Source organism: Eptesicus fuscus, chromosome 13 (genome assembly GCF_027574615.1).
Source record: "Eptesicus fuscus isolate TK198812 chromosome 13, DD_ASM_mEF_20220401, whole genome shotgun sequence".
Lineage (NCBI taxonomy): Eukaryota > Metazoa > Chordata > Mammalia > Chiroptera > Vespertilionidae > Eptesicus > Eptesicus fuscus.
In genome coordinates this window covers 7,118,584-7,132,473 of record NC_072485.1, presented here as the reverse complement: position 1 = coordinate 7,132,473, position 13,890 = coordinate 7,118,584, and the positions used below count along the sequence as shown (strand labels likewise).

Here is a 13,890-nt window from a genome sequence, read left to right as displayed (position 1 = left end):
TAGAAAGAGGATATAAAATAAAAAGATTAGTTTAAAATCAACATGGCACTGGTAAGGAGGGCCACGATTTCAGCAACATTAATTGCTAGGTCGTCTCATTGCTGATTAAATAAGAAATCTCAAATACCATTAGACAACTGTGATTAAATGTATGTCATTCTAATTGAATGTGTGGTTTATTGCCTTCCACTGAGTCGGCAGGTCACCTTCCTGTTTTGTGCATTTGGAAAGAGCACGTCGATGCAGTGACAGCCATTATTTCTCAGCCGGTCCTGAAAGCCCTGGAGTTGTAGCCTAAAATACAGAGCATTTGCAGAGCGGAGGAGTGTGCCGTACAATAGGGAACCTGAGAGGATGAAAATAAATCCCGCTTAATGTCTCGGCTGGGCACTTTCCCTCTCATCTCATTACCTGGCTCTGGTGTTCTGACGCCAGCGTTGCTGGCAGTCCCTGTGGCGATGGAGTCATTGGAGGACCAGGGGGAGTCAGGCGTCTTCTTGGCTCAGAGAGGAAGCTCCAGGTCCTTGAACGGGATCTGGCAGGGAACATGGGGAAATGAACAGCCTTTGTCTAACCTCCCACTCACCTCTGGTGAGGAGCCTGGGCAGAATAATCTTCTAAGACCTGTTCTTTTTTATTTCCCAAGGACAAGGATACAAAATTAATTTTGTCACTGCTCTGACTGGTTTTTGTTACCCACCTATCCCATGGGACATGGGCTACACTCTCCTCACCCTGCCCTTTACCTTGCTTGGATTAAGAGCCAAGGTAAAGCGGGACAAGCATCTAGCCATGTGCCTATGAGCTCTATCACCCCTCAGGGCACATCACCCTGCCAGGAAACAGGGTAGCACCAGGCCCAGGCCCATCCAGGTGGGGAGGAGGGTGCAGTAGGTTAAGTTGTTTTTAGTGGCCTTTTGTTGCAGGCCCGCAGGCGCGCGCACACACACACACACACACACACACACACACACACACACACACAGTTTCCTTGATCTTTCTAAACTCCAGATCTGGTCATGTCACTACTCTGCTTCAGGTGACAGCTAGATTTTAGATGTGTCCTACTAGCTGGGCCTTCGAGGCCCTTCACCACTGGCCCAACCTCCCTCTCCGGCCTGATCTCCCATTGACATCCTACACTGTGGTGTAGACTCTCCACAGACCCCAACACCGTGACCCCACTGTGTCTTTCTCACACTGTCTGCTCTGCCTGGAATGCTCTTGTTACCATTACTGGAAACGGTAACAGCCATGCTTCTCCTGAGTCACAGGAAAGAAATGAGAGAATTTCCCTCCTTTGCGAGAGCTAAGCCATTGTTCCCAAATTCTAGGCTCTGCTATCACCAGGGGGCAGTCAACATGGTTTTCCATTTCAGCTCAAAGAAGGAGAAAAACAGAGGTTGGCTCAAATGCCAATGTTGGTGAGGGCTGCTTTTGCAGGCGTATGGCAGTGTGGTGCCAGGGAAAATGAAGCACCAAGCCCTGGCCTTGGTAGCTACGGTGTGGCGTGGTGCCGGTTGCAAAGCTACTCATCATTTTGGGGACAGGCCGGCCTGGACAAGAAGCTGAGAAAGACTGGTTCCGGAGGCACCACAATGCTGAAGGATGGTGGAGACCAGCTTGTGACAGCAGCGCCAGCTCCCTGTGGAACAGAAACCACAGACCAAGACCCACATACGTTCTGGAGTTCCTGGAAGGCTGTAGGGAGAGAAGGCTTGTCCCAAATAATGACTGGTTTTTAATCTTCCCGTCTACCTTGGCTAGCAGGACTTAGAGATAAAGTTGATTTTTGTTGTTAGATACTTATACTCAAATGTCATAGGGCAGCTCACACCAGATACACCCTTCCTCTCCTTGCCCACGTGAAGCCTCCCACCAGTGCTCCCACAGCAGCCTCGTGTCCGTGCTGACCATGCCCTGTGCCAGCAGGTCTGTGCTAGCACCTCCCAGGCTCGACGGAGCCCATCCTTGTATCCTCAGTGCCCAGCAGCATGCCTAGCACCCAGTACACACCCAATAGATACTGAAGGCAGAAAATAAGGAGAGAGGGAAGGAACCACAGTCCAGATCACTGAGCCAAGCCCTCGCCAACCCCATCACCCCTGCCACCTCCACCAGGCCCTGCCATGTGTGCCCATAACACTAGGGGGCCCACTACCATCTTGATTCACTGAGAGGTTATAAAAAATACTGGTCACAGCCCTACCTCTGGAGCCAGCTCCTCTGGATTCAAATCCTAGCTCAGCCACGTATTAGCTGTGTGACCTTAGGTAAATTATGTAACCTCTCTGTGTTTCACCTCTAAACACAACAGTACCTACTTTGTAGAGTTGTTGTGAGGGTTAAATGAGTGGAGCGTGTAAAGTATTTAGAAGGCTATGTGGCATGTAGTAAATGTTATCTTACTATTGCATTATGACTATCTACTCAAAAACTCATCTCCCCACTATATATTTTCATATATCCAGTACTTAGCACAACCCCTAGCCTGGCTTAGAATAAATGACTGATAAATGAATGAATGAATGAATGAATGGTGTAGATTTTAGGTCAGAGTGTAGTGCTATGGAAGCCTGTGGAAGAGAGGACCCCAAGGGCTTTGGGTGGTATTGGCTTTAAGACTGCTTGGTAAGGGGCAAACAAGTTTACAGTGGCTTGAGAGAGGTGCGGCCAAATCTCTAGGGGTGCTGGGCCTCTCTGGAGGAATTGCAGGCCTGGAAGTCTCAGGATTAAGATGGTAAGATATTGGAAAGGGATAGAGACAGACAGGGCTGCCTTCCCTTCCCCTGCCCTCTCTTCCCCGCCCTCTCGGGCTGGTACCTCTTCCTCCTCAGTCCTCAGCACAAGCAAGCCCCAGCAAGGCTAACAAGAAAAGCAGCTGGGTCACTCCTTTTGTGTAGGTCAATCACAGACAGAAAGGTTTACACTAAAATCCTGGCTGCTTCATCTGCCACGCCTCCTGGGAGGCACCCTGTGGGCAGGGGAGGCATCAGCACCTCTGTGCCAACGGAAATAAACGATGAGAGCAGCACAGTCGCCTGATGGACAGTGCGCCCGCTGACACTTGGACAGGAAGGCTTTCTCTTCCACTTCATCAGCTCTCCTTTGGTACAAATCAGAAATCAATAACAGCTCACCTCCAATGTACAGCTTCCCAATCTGGAAGTTTAACTTTTAAGCTGCCTTCAAGTAGCTGTCCTGACTCAGGCCTCGGGTCCCTCCACCTCGTCTATGAACAGCGAGAGCGGGTCCACGGAAGCCAGAGCCACAGCCGCCTCCAAGGGCAGTTTCTGTCCATTAGAATTTGTAGGCACAGGCCCAGCCGGCTCTGGCTCTGGAATCTTATTTCATTTCTGCTGTGCACTTCGCAGGCTGGTAGGTGTGACAAATGGTCTTATCTTTGTCTAACCTCTGTTGAACCCGTGCTTGCTTCGGGGTTTAACTTTAATATACGGCTTCAGTTTAATAGCAAAGTGGTTCTCTTAAAATGTCAGATGGTAAAATGCTGAATCATTCACCAAGGAAAGGCTGATCCTGAGTAGAAATTAGAATCACTGGGGCACACGAGACGTGCCACATATCTTCAGTCCAAATAGAGGGAGACGGAGCTGAAGTTCAGATCCAATTTAGAGGGCAGTTCTGAGCTCCACAGGGACTGTTTGCTCTGAAAGACAGAAATGAATCAGATGAAAGGATGAAGCACCAGTTGAAATATTACTGCTCCTGGTGGTAAGCATAGCGGTGCAGATGTGACCTTCAACATTTCATGCACGTAACTGGCTAAGCTACACCAAATGAGACAAAACTATGAAGAAAACCGAGCCAACAGAGCTCAAGGCGTAAGAAGTGAGCCCGGCCGGTGTGGCTCAGTGGTTGAGCGTTGTCCCATGAACCAAGAGGTCATGGTTCAATTCCCATTCAGGGCACGTGCCCGGTTGCGGGCTCGATCCCCAATAGGGGGCATGCAGGAGGCAGTCGATCAATGATGTTTCGCTCTCACTGATGTTTCTAACTCTCTATCCCTCCCCCTTCCTCTCTTTGAAATAAATAAAATCATATTTTTTTAAAAAAAGAAGTGATCCAGTCCTGCCCAGGTGCCTACAAGGCCCTTTCATTTTTGCTTTATAATTGTATTATCTTTATATTTATACATGAATTAAACTCCCCAGTAATAATTATTTCAGGCACAATCATTGATGAATCCTTAAATCAGTGGGAAAACAGCATATTTATAAAGTATCTTCTTACAAAATATTTATTGCAAACGTGAAAGTAGTAACTTTATGGGGGAGAAGCCTGGCAGTCCCACCCCTTAAACAAGGGATCACGGTTAACGTCACTGTTAAGACAGATACAGATTGCGTGCACCTGGCATGAGGCTCTCATAAGGCCACGGTAACACTTCTGCTGTAGTCTTGCCAAAAAATGTGCAACCTGGCCCTAGCTGGTTTGTTCAGTGGTTAGAGCATCAGCCTGCAGACTGGAGGGTCTCAGGTTTGATTCCAGTCAAGGGGATGTACCTTGGTTGCAGGCTCAATCCCTGGCCCCTGTCAGGGCGTGTCTGGAAGGCAACTAATCTATGTGTCTTTCTTACATCAATGTTTCTCTTTCTCTGTCTCTCCCCCTCCTTCTACTCTCTCTAAAAATCAGTGGGAGAAAAATATCCTCCAGTGAGGAAAAAAAAAATGCACAGCCTGTCTTTAAATCAGAAGGAAACAGCACATCTAGAAGATAACTAGCCAGTACTCTCCAAAAGCGGAAAGGTCGGAGGATTAAAGATGGCGACCGGCAGGAAGGTAGGGAGAGAGAGAGTGTGAGTGAGGAACCCATAGAGAAGAGTGTAGACGTGTGTGGTGTGTGTGTGTATGAGCTAGGGTCAGTTAGATTCTGCACGTCTTCCAAGGGGCTGCCTAACCGGGCAGTCCTAGACGGCGGAGCCCCGCGCACAAAGCGGACACATCTCCGCGGCTGTTGCGGACACGGAGACCACGCCATCTTGAGAAACAGAGCTGCCTGAGACTCGGATCCTGGCTTCTGACACAAACCAGGACCCTGCAGCCACTGGGGACAGAGAACTGCTATCACAGCTTCAGACCAACAAACAACAAGAATCCAGACTTCCCGGCAGAATTCCGTGAGTCAAAGAGCCTATCCCCCTCCCCGCAGGCGCGCAGACAGCGCCATTGTAATGGATAGATCCGCCTCTCGCCCAAGCAGCAGAGCTTTGCGCAGGGACTCGCTCCCCCTCAGGGAATTTGGCGCGCTCGCGCACAGGAGAGAATCAGCTCCCTGTTGGGGAAATCTGTCAGTGCGCACAGAGGGCTCCCCTTCGGAGAATTTGGGGGAATTTGGCTTGAGGGTCACAGCTCTCCCTTCGGGGAATCTTAGTGCTTGCACAGAGGGGCTTTCCCTTTGGGGAATTTGGCGTGCAGGACAGACTCCGCCCCCCTTCCGGGACTCCGGTAGAGTGCCCGGAGCCAGCTCACCTTCAGGAAATTAAGAGTGTGCACCCTAGCCGGTTTGGCTCAGTAGAGAGAGCACACACAGGACGCAGCTCCACTTCAGGGAATTTGGCACGCCGGACACAGCTGCCTGGGATCCCTGACTCACAGCGCATTCACACTAAGAGCCAGTGACCCCAATTGTTGGTGCATGCACACACAGGGACCCTGAGTCTCAACGAGAAACCGCACAAGGCAACAGAGACTCTGACACTCTAGTCTTGGTGCAGACACAGGGAAACTCTGACTCCTGGCACATGCTAAGGATCTCATTTTCGGCACATACCAACAGTGTGGTGCAGACAGGGCCCCTGATTCTAAGTGTGCACACGAGACCACACGGAACACTGGGGACACTGACCCTGGGCAAGTCTGGTTCCCACCAACCAAAGGCAGCCACACGTCCTAGTGTCAGAGTACTTCAGTGAAACTCGGGTGGAGCGAAGTCCCCACAGCACACGGCCCAGGTCCACGCAAACAGAAGCTTTAGCTTTCTGGTGATAGTCAGAATGGGGAAACGAAATAACTCACAGAGGAAAGAAAATGTGGAGTCGCCAAGAAAGGAAATTAGTGAAACTGAAGCTTGCAACATGACCAAAAAAGAGTTCAGAGTAATGGTCGTGGTATTTATACATCGGATGGATGAGAAAATAAACAACTTATGCAAGAATCAGGAAGAAATGAAAAGTGATATAGCTACAATCAAAAACACCATGGAAAGTTTCAACAGTAGACTACAAGAAGCAGAGGACCGAATTAGTGAGTTAGAAGATCAGGTACAGAAACAAGCTCAATCTGAACAGCAATTGGAGAAAAAAAATTAAAAAGCAGGAGGAAAGCCTAAGGGAGCTTCGGGACAACATGAAACGAAGTAACATGCGTATAATAGGGCTGCCAGAAGGACAAGAAGAGCAGCAGGGATTAGAAAATTTATTTGAAGAAATAATGACAGAAAACTTCCCGGATATGGGAAAGATAAAAGTTATGCAAGTACAGAGAGTCCCAAGCAGGATCAACCCCAAAAGACCCACACCAAGACATGTCATAATTTCAATGGCAAATATAAATAATAAAGAGAGAATCTTAAAGGCGGCAAGAGAGAGACAAAGAGTTACCTACAAAGGAACACCCATCAGATTGTCAAATGATTACTCAACAGAAACACAACAAGCTAGAAGTGAATGGACGGAGGTATACAAAGTGTTGCAAAGCAAAGGAATGAATCCAAGAATACTATATCCAGCAAGACTATCAATCAAAATTGAAGGGGAAATCAGGAGCTTTGCAGATAAAAAAAGGGCTTAAGGAGTTTATCACCACCAAACCAGCAATGCAAGAATTGCTAAAGGGAATACTGTAAAAAGAAGAAATAAACAGGTAAGAAGGAATATAGACACAAAAATAGATATGACCACAAACAAATACCTTTCAGTAATATCTTTAAATGTAAATGGACTAAATGCTCCAATCAAAAGATATCAAGTAGCTGAATGGATAAAAAAACACGACCCATATATATGCTGTCTACAAGAGACCCACCTCAGAACAAGAGACTCACACAGATTGAAAGTGAAGGGATGGAAAAATATCTTTCAGGCAAATGGAAATGAAAAAAAAGCTGGGGTAGCAATACTTATATCTGACAAAATAGACCTCAAAGTAAATGCCATAACAAGAGATAAAGAAGGCCACTTCATAATACTAAAGGGAGAAATCCAACAAGAAGAAATAATTCTGGTAAACATATACTCTCCCAATATAGGAGCACCCAAATACATAAAAAAACTCCTGGAAGATTTCAAGGGAGAGATTAATAGCAATACAATCATAGTAGGAGACTTTAATACCCCACTATCACCACTGGACAAATCCTCCAAACAAAAAATCAGCAAAGAAACAGCAATCCTAAATGAATCACTAGACCAGATGGAATTAATTGACATCTTTAGAACATTTCACCCCAAAGCCACAGAATATACATTCTTCTCAAGTGCACATGGGTCATTTTCAAAGATAGACCATATGCTGGGTCACAGGCAAAATCTCTTCAAATTCAAGAAGATAGAAATTATATCAAGCGTCTTCTCAGATCACAGTGGCATAAAACTGGAAATCAACTACAATAAATACAATCCAAAGAAATCAAACACATGGAGGCTAAACAGCATGCTATTAAACCATGACTGGGTCACCAGAGAGATCAAGGAAGAAATAAAACACATCATGGCAACAAATGACAATGAAAACACAACAATCCAAAATCTATGGGACACAGCGAAAGCAGTCTTGAGAGGGAAGTTCATAGCTCTACAAGCCTATTGCAAAAAACAAGAAACAATGGTAATAAATTACTTAACCCTACAACTCAAAGAGCTAGAAAAAGAGCAGCAAGAAAAGCCCAGTGTAACCAGAAGGAAGGAAATAAAGATCAGAGCGGAGATAAATGACATAGAGACCAAAGAAACAATACAAAAGATCAACAAAACCAAGAGCTGGTTCTTTGAAAGGATAAACAAGATTGATGGACCTCTAGCCAGGCTCACCAAGAAGCAAAGAGAAAGGACCCAAATAAACAAAATCAGAAATGAAAGAGGTGAAATAACAACAGACCCCGCTGAGATACAAAGGATTGTTACAAAATACTACGAACAACTCTATTCCAACAAACTGGACAACCTGGAGGAAATGGACATATTCCTAGAAAAATATAACCTTCCAAAAATCAATCAAGAAGAATCTAAAGAGCTCAATAGGCCAATAACTATGGATGAAATTGAAGCAGTCATCAAAAAGCTTCCGGCAAACAAAAGCCCGGGGCCTGATGGCTTCACAGGAGAGTTTTACCAAACATTCAAGGAAGAACTAAAACCTATCCTCCTCAGACTATTCCAAAAAATTCAAGAGGAAGGAACACTTCCAAGCTCCTTCTATGAAGCCAGCATCACCCTAATACCAAAACCAGATAAAGACAACACAATGAAAGAGAATTACAGACCAATATCCCCCATGAACATAGATGCCAAAATCCTCAACAAAATTCTAGCAAATCGGCTCCAGCAGTACATCAGAAAGATCATACACCATGACCAAGTAGGATTTATCCCAGGAATGCAAGGATGGTACAATATCCGCAAATCAATAAACGTGATACATCACATAAACAAATTGAGAGATAAAAATCACATAGTCATATCAATTGATGCAGAAAAAGCATTTGACAAAATCCAACACCCTTTCTTGATAAAAACTCTCAACAAGGTGGGAATAGAAGGCTCATACCTCAACATAATAAAAGCTATATATGATAAACCCACAGCAAACATCATACTCAATGGACAAAAACTAAAAACATTTCCCCTAAGAACAGGAACAAGACAGGGATGCCCACTCTCACCACTCCTGTTTGACATAGTACTGGAAGTATTAGCCATTGCAATTAGACAAGAAGAAGAAATAAAAGGCATCCAAATTGGAAAAGAACAAGTAAAGCTGTCTTTATTTGCAGACGACATGATATTGTACATAAAAAATCCAAAAGACTCCGTCAAAAGACTAATAGACTTAATAAATGAATTTGGCAATGTAGCAGGATACAAAATTAACGCCAAGAAATCTATGGCCTTTCTATACACCAATAGTGAACTTACAGACAGAGAGACTAAAAAGGCAATTCCATTTACCATCGCACCAAAAAAATTAAGATACCTAGGAATAAACTTAACTAAGGAGGTAAAAGACCTATACACGGAAAACTACAGGACACTGAAAAAAGAGATAGAGGAAGACGTAAACAGATGGAAGAACATACCATGTTCATGGATTGGTAGAATCAACATCATTAAAATGTCCATACTACCCAAAGCAATCTATAGATTCAATGCACTCCCCATTAAAATACCAATGGCATATTTCACAGACCTTGAAAGAACTCTCCAAAAATTCATCTGGAATAAAAAAAGACCCCGAATAGCCACAGCAATCCTGAGAAAGAAGAATAAAGTAGGAGGGATCTCAATACCTGATTTCAAGCTGTATTACAAAGCCACTGTTCTCAAAACAGCCTGGTACTGGCACAAGAACAGACATATAAATCAGTGGAACAGAATAGAGAATCCAGATATTGACCCAAACCACTATGCTCAATTAATATTTGACAAAGGAGGCATGAACATACAATGGAGTCAAGACAGTCTCTTCAATAAATGGTGTTGGGAAAATTGGACAGATACATGCAAAAAAATGAAGCTTGATCACCAACTTACGCCATACACAAAAATAAACTCAAAATGGATACAGGACTTAAACATAAGACGGGAAACCATAAAAATACTAGAGCAATCCACAGGCAGCAAAATCTCAGACATATGCCAAAAGAAATTCTTCACTGACACTGCCCCTAGGGCAATGGAAGCTAAAGAGAAAATTAACAAATGGGACTACATCAAAATAAAAAGCTTTTTCACAGCAAAAGAAACCATCAACAAAACAACAAGAAGGCCTACTGCATGGGAGAACATATTTGCAAATGGCATCACTGATAAAGGTTTGATCTCCAACATCTACAGGCAGCTTATACAACTTAATAAAAGGAAGATAAATGATCCAATAAAAAAATGGGCAACAGACCTAAATAGAAGCTTTTCAAAAGAAGACAGAAGGAAGGCCAAGAGACACATGAAAACATGCTCAATGTCACTAATTATCCGAGAGATGCAAATCAAAACAACAATGCGGTACCATCTCACACCTGTCAGAATGGCTATCATCAACAAATCAACAAACGACAAGTGTTGGCGAGGATGCGGAGAAAAAGGAACCCTCGTGCACTGCTGGTGGGAATGCAGACTGGTGCAGCCACTGTGGAGAACAGTATGGAGTTTCCTCAAAAAACTGAAAATGGAACTCCCATTTGACCCAGTAATCCCACTCCTGGGAATATATCCGAAGAAACTAGAAACACCAATCAGAAAGGATATATGCACCCCTATGTTCATAGCAGCACAATTCACCATAGCTAAGATTTGGAAACAGCCTAGGTGCCCGTCAGCAGATGACTGGATCAGAAAACTGTGGTACATCTACACAATGGAATACTATGCTGCCATAAAAAAGAAGGAATTCTCAGCATTTGCAGCAACCTGGATGGAATTGGAGAACATTATGTTAAGTGAAATAAGCCAGTCAATGAAAGAAAAATACCACATGATCTCACTCATTTATGGGTAATAAAGAACATTATAAACTTGAACAAAAAGATAGATACAGAGACAGTAAAGCATCAAACAGATTGTCAAATTACAGGGGGAAAGTTAGGGAGAGGTGGGGGAGATAAGAGATCAATCAAAGGACTTGTATGCATGCATATAAGCATAACCAACAGGATGCAAAACTCTGGGGGGTGAGGGCATATATGGGAGTGGGGTGGGGGGTGGCAATGGTAAGATATGTACACATATAATACCTTAATAAAAAAAATTGAGAAAAAAAAAAAAAAAGCGGAAAGGTCATGATGGGCCAGTTAAAACTGAGTTGTTCCAGAAGACAAGAGCCTAAGCAGGCAGGACAATCAAAGGCAACTAATTAAGCCTACACATTAGACAATAGCATTGTCTCCATGCTAATTTCCTGGTTGAGGTATTGTTACTCTAGGTCCGAGGTCGGCAAACTGAGGCTCGCGAGTCACATGTGGCTCTTTGGCCCCTTGAGTGTGGCTCTTCCACAAAATACCACGGCCTGGGCAAGTCTATTTTGAAGAAGTGGCGTTAGAAAAAGTTTAAGTTTAAAAAATTTGGCTCTCAAAAGAAATTTCAATCGTTGTACTGTTGATGTTTGGCTCTGTTGACTAATGAGTTTGCTGACCACTGCCCTAGCACACACACATACACACACACACACAAATGCATCTCACTCTTGAGGAAAGCACAGTTCCTCTGCCCCCGCATTGCCTGGTTCCCAGGGCAGGCCCAGGCAGGCAGCATGTGTTCATGTCTGCCCCTCAAAGTCACCTTCTCACCTGGCTGTTCCACCTCTTAGCTCCTTCTCTCCGCCAGCCTGTCCTCTGAGAGCAAATGGGCAGTGACGAGGCTGCGTCCCAGCCCCCAGGTGCTGCTCTTCCTCCCCCAATTAGCTAAGCCCACAAGTGTTTGTGGAGCCCTGCTGTCTGTCAAACAAGCCACAGCTGTCCAAAGAATCTGCAAAAGGCTTCGAAGTCACAGTGGGATGCAAGCTCTGGCCCTCGAGCTCACTAGCTGTGCATCCTTTCTTGAGTCACTACCCTTTCTGATTTCAGTTACCTCCTCTGTACAGTAGAGAAAATGGTGGGTGCCTTGCAGGGTTGTTCTGAGGCTCACACAAAATGGTATCTACCAATCACCTTGTATAGGGTATGGCATACACCGGACAGTCAGTAAATGCTTAGTGCCAACCTCCTTATTAATGTAATTATTGTTAATGAACAAACCAGTCTCAGATGTGGGCACCCTACCTACATCATCTCGTGGAATCTCATCGTAAACCTATCAGTTTCTGATCCCAAACACCAGGCTTTCTGGTCTTCACAGCATGGACTCCCTCCTGCTTGTTTACACGGTAGGAATGGGCTGATATCGATGAATCAAGTAGCTGGGAGGCACCAGAGCCTAGAACCAGGAGCAGGTGCAGAAAGGAAGCCCATCCAAGATCCGCCGCTGCAGACCCTGAGGGAAGGAGCACCGCAGCTGAGTACAATCCCACAAACTGACGGAGTCTCTACCAGCTGGGTTGGGGAACTGGGGGACCACGAGTCCAACTGGCCAACAGCAAGGTGGGGAGCCTGGGCGGTGACACTCAGAGCCCTGCATGGTTGGGATTAGGGAGGCAGGCTGGTCAGTTTACCTTGCTATTTAACATGTGGTTCTGGGACCAGACCATCACACAGGAGCTCGTTAGAAATGCAGAACCGCAGGCCCTCCCAGTGCTCCTGAATCAGAATCTGATGCTAAACAATATTCACAGGTGTTTCTTATTCACATGAAAGCTTGAGAAGCACCGGGTCGGAAGGTAGCTGGTCCTCGGTCACTGCCCTGGGGGGAAGCACAGAGCAGGGGATCGCCACCTTGGCTGGACATCGAGCTTTTAAAAGTCGCACTGCCAGGGCCAACGCGAGATGACTCAGTCTGTGGGGGCAGGACGCAGGTATCAGCGTTTTAAAACTCCCCAGGTGGGCATGAGAGTATGGTTGTCAAGAGAAAGAAACCCAGAATCAGGTCCCAGTTCTGATAGTATTTACTGACCATGTAACCTTGGGCATGTGAACTCCAGAGTCCTCAACTGCAGAGCAGTGGCAATAACAACACCCAGTCCACGGGCTGTTTGTAAGAGCCTGTGATTCAGGACCCATGATGCCCTCGCAAACTGTCAAGTGCTATGATGAGGGGCCTACTTATTCCGCTTTTCATGTCACATTTCCTCCACAGCTCAAAACCAAAGGAAGTGAGGCCTCATTTCTCTTGGTTTTGTCACTTAATATTACCCTGATTCATCCTCACAAAGTCCCTAGAAGGTACAGAAAGAGAAAACTGTCCATTGGTTTTGCCTCACTTGGTGTTACTGAGTCCCTCACTACCCCAGTGTGACTCAATAAAGGAAGAGGAGAAAAGGCAGATATGACGCCCAGGCTTACACTCTGACAACCAATGAGCACTTTCAGCTCCAAGGTCTTGTCCAGGATGCACACAGAAGTGCTCACCCTGTGTGCTGGAGTCAAGAGTGCTGCTTCAACCTCAACTTGCAGTCTCTTCCAGGCGCCCAGATCAGAATGACTAAACTATAAAACATCCTAGAAGTTCTGCTAAAAAGAAAAGGGATGTGGAGGAGATCTGTGTTCGAGTGTAAGATCTCAGGTGGGTGAGGATCAGGTCCAGAATGCTATGCTTAGCCCCAGCTCTGCCTCAGACTTACCTATACCATTAGATGAGTTAACACTCTAAGTCCCTACCTCTTCTCCCTATGTCACACTACAAATCTCTCCTAACCGTTGAAATATTGTTGGAAAGTTATGAATAATCCATCCAATGTCATGAAATAAATATGCCTTATATTTAGAGATATTTTATTATATTTAAAGCACTTGATATATGGTAAACAAAGTGTTATTATCCCCACTTTATAAATTTAAAAACTGAGATTTGGGTGCATTGATAAAATTGCCCAAAGTCTTGAAGTTTTATGTAAAAGGCCATGTCAAGAATAAAATCCAGCCCAGCTGGCATGGCTCAGTGGTTGGGTATGGACCTATGAACCTGGCAGTCACGATTCAATTCCTGGTCAGGGCATATGCCCGGGTTGCAGGCTAGATCCCCAGTGTGGGGTGTGCAGGAGGCAGCAGATCAGTGATTCTCTCTTGTCA

The 13,890-nt window shown here is 45.2% G+C and overlaps 1 long non-coding RNA gene across 1 annotated transcript; it reads right to left on the bottom strand.

The window, feature by feature from the left end:
- On the bottom strand, positions 1 to 11,643 carry LOC114234619 (uncharacterized). The gene is made up of 4 exons (XR_003620826.2): positions 11,518 to 11,643; positions 3,141 to 3,667; positions 412 to 535; positions 1 to 294 (listed from the first exon to the last, which is right to left on the bottom strand). It is a non-coding gene; the product is annotated as an uncharacterized LOC114234619 (long non-coding RNA).
- Between the last annotated feature and the right edge of the window lie 2,247 nt (positions 11,644 to 13,890).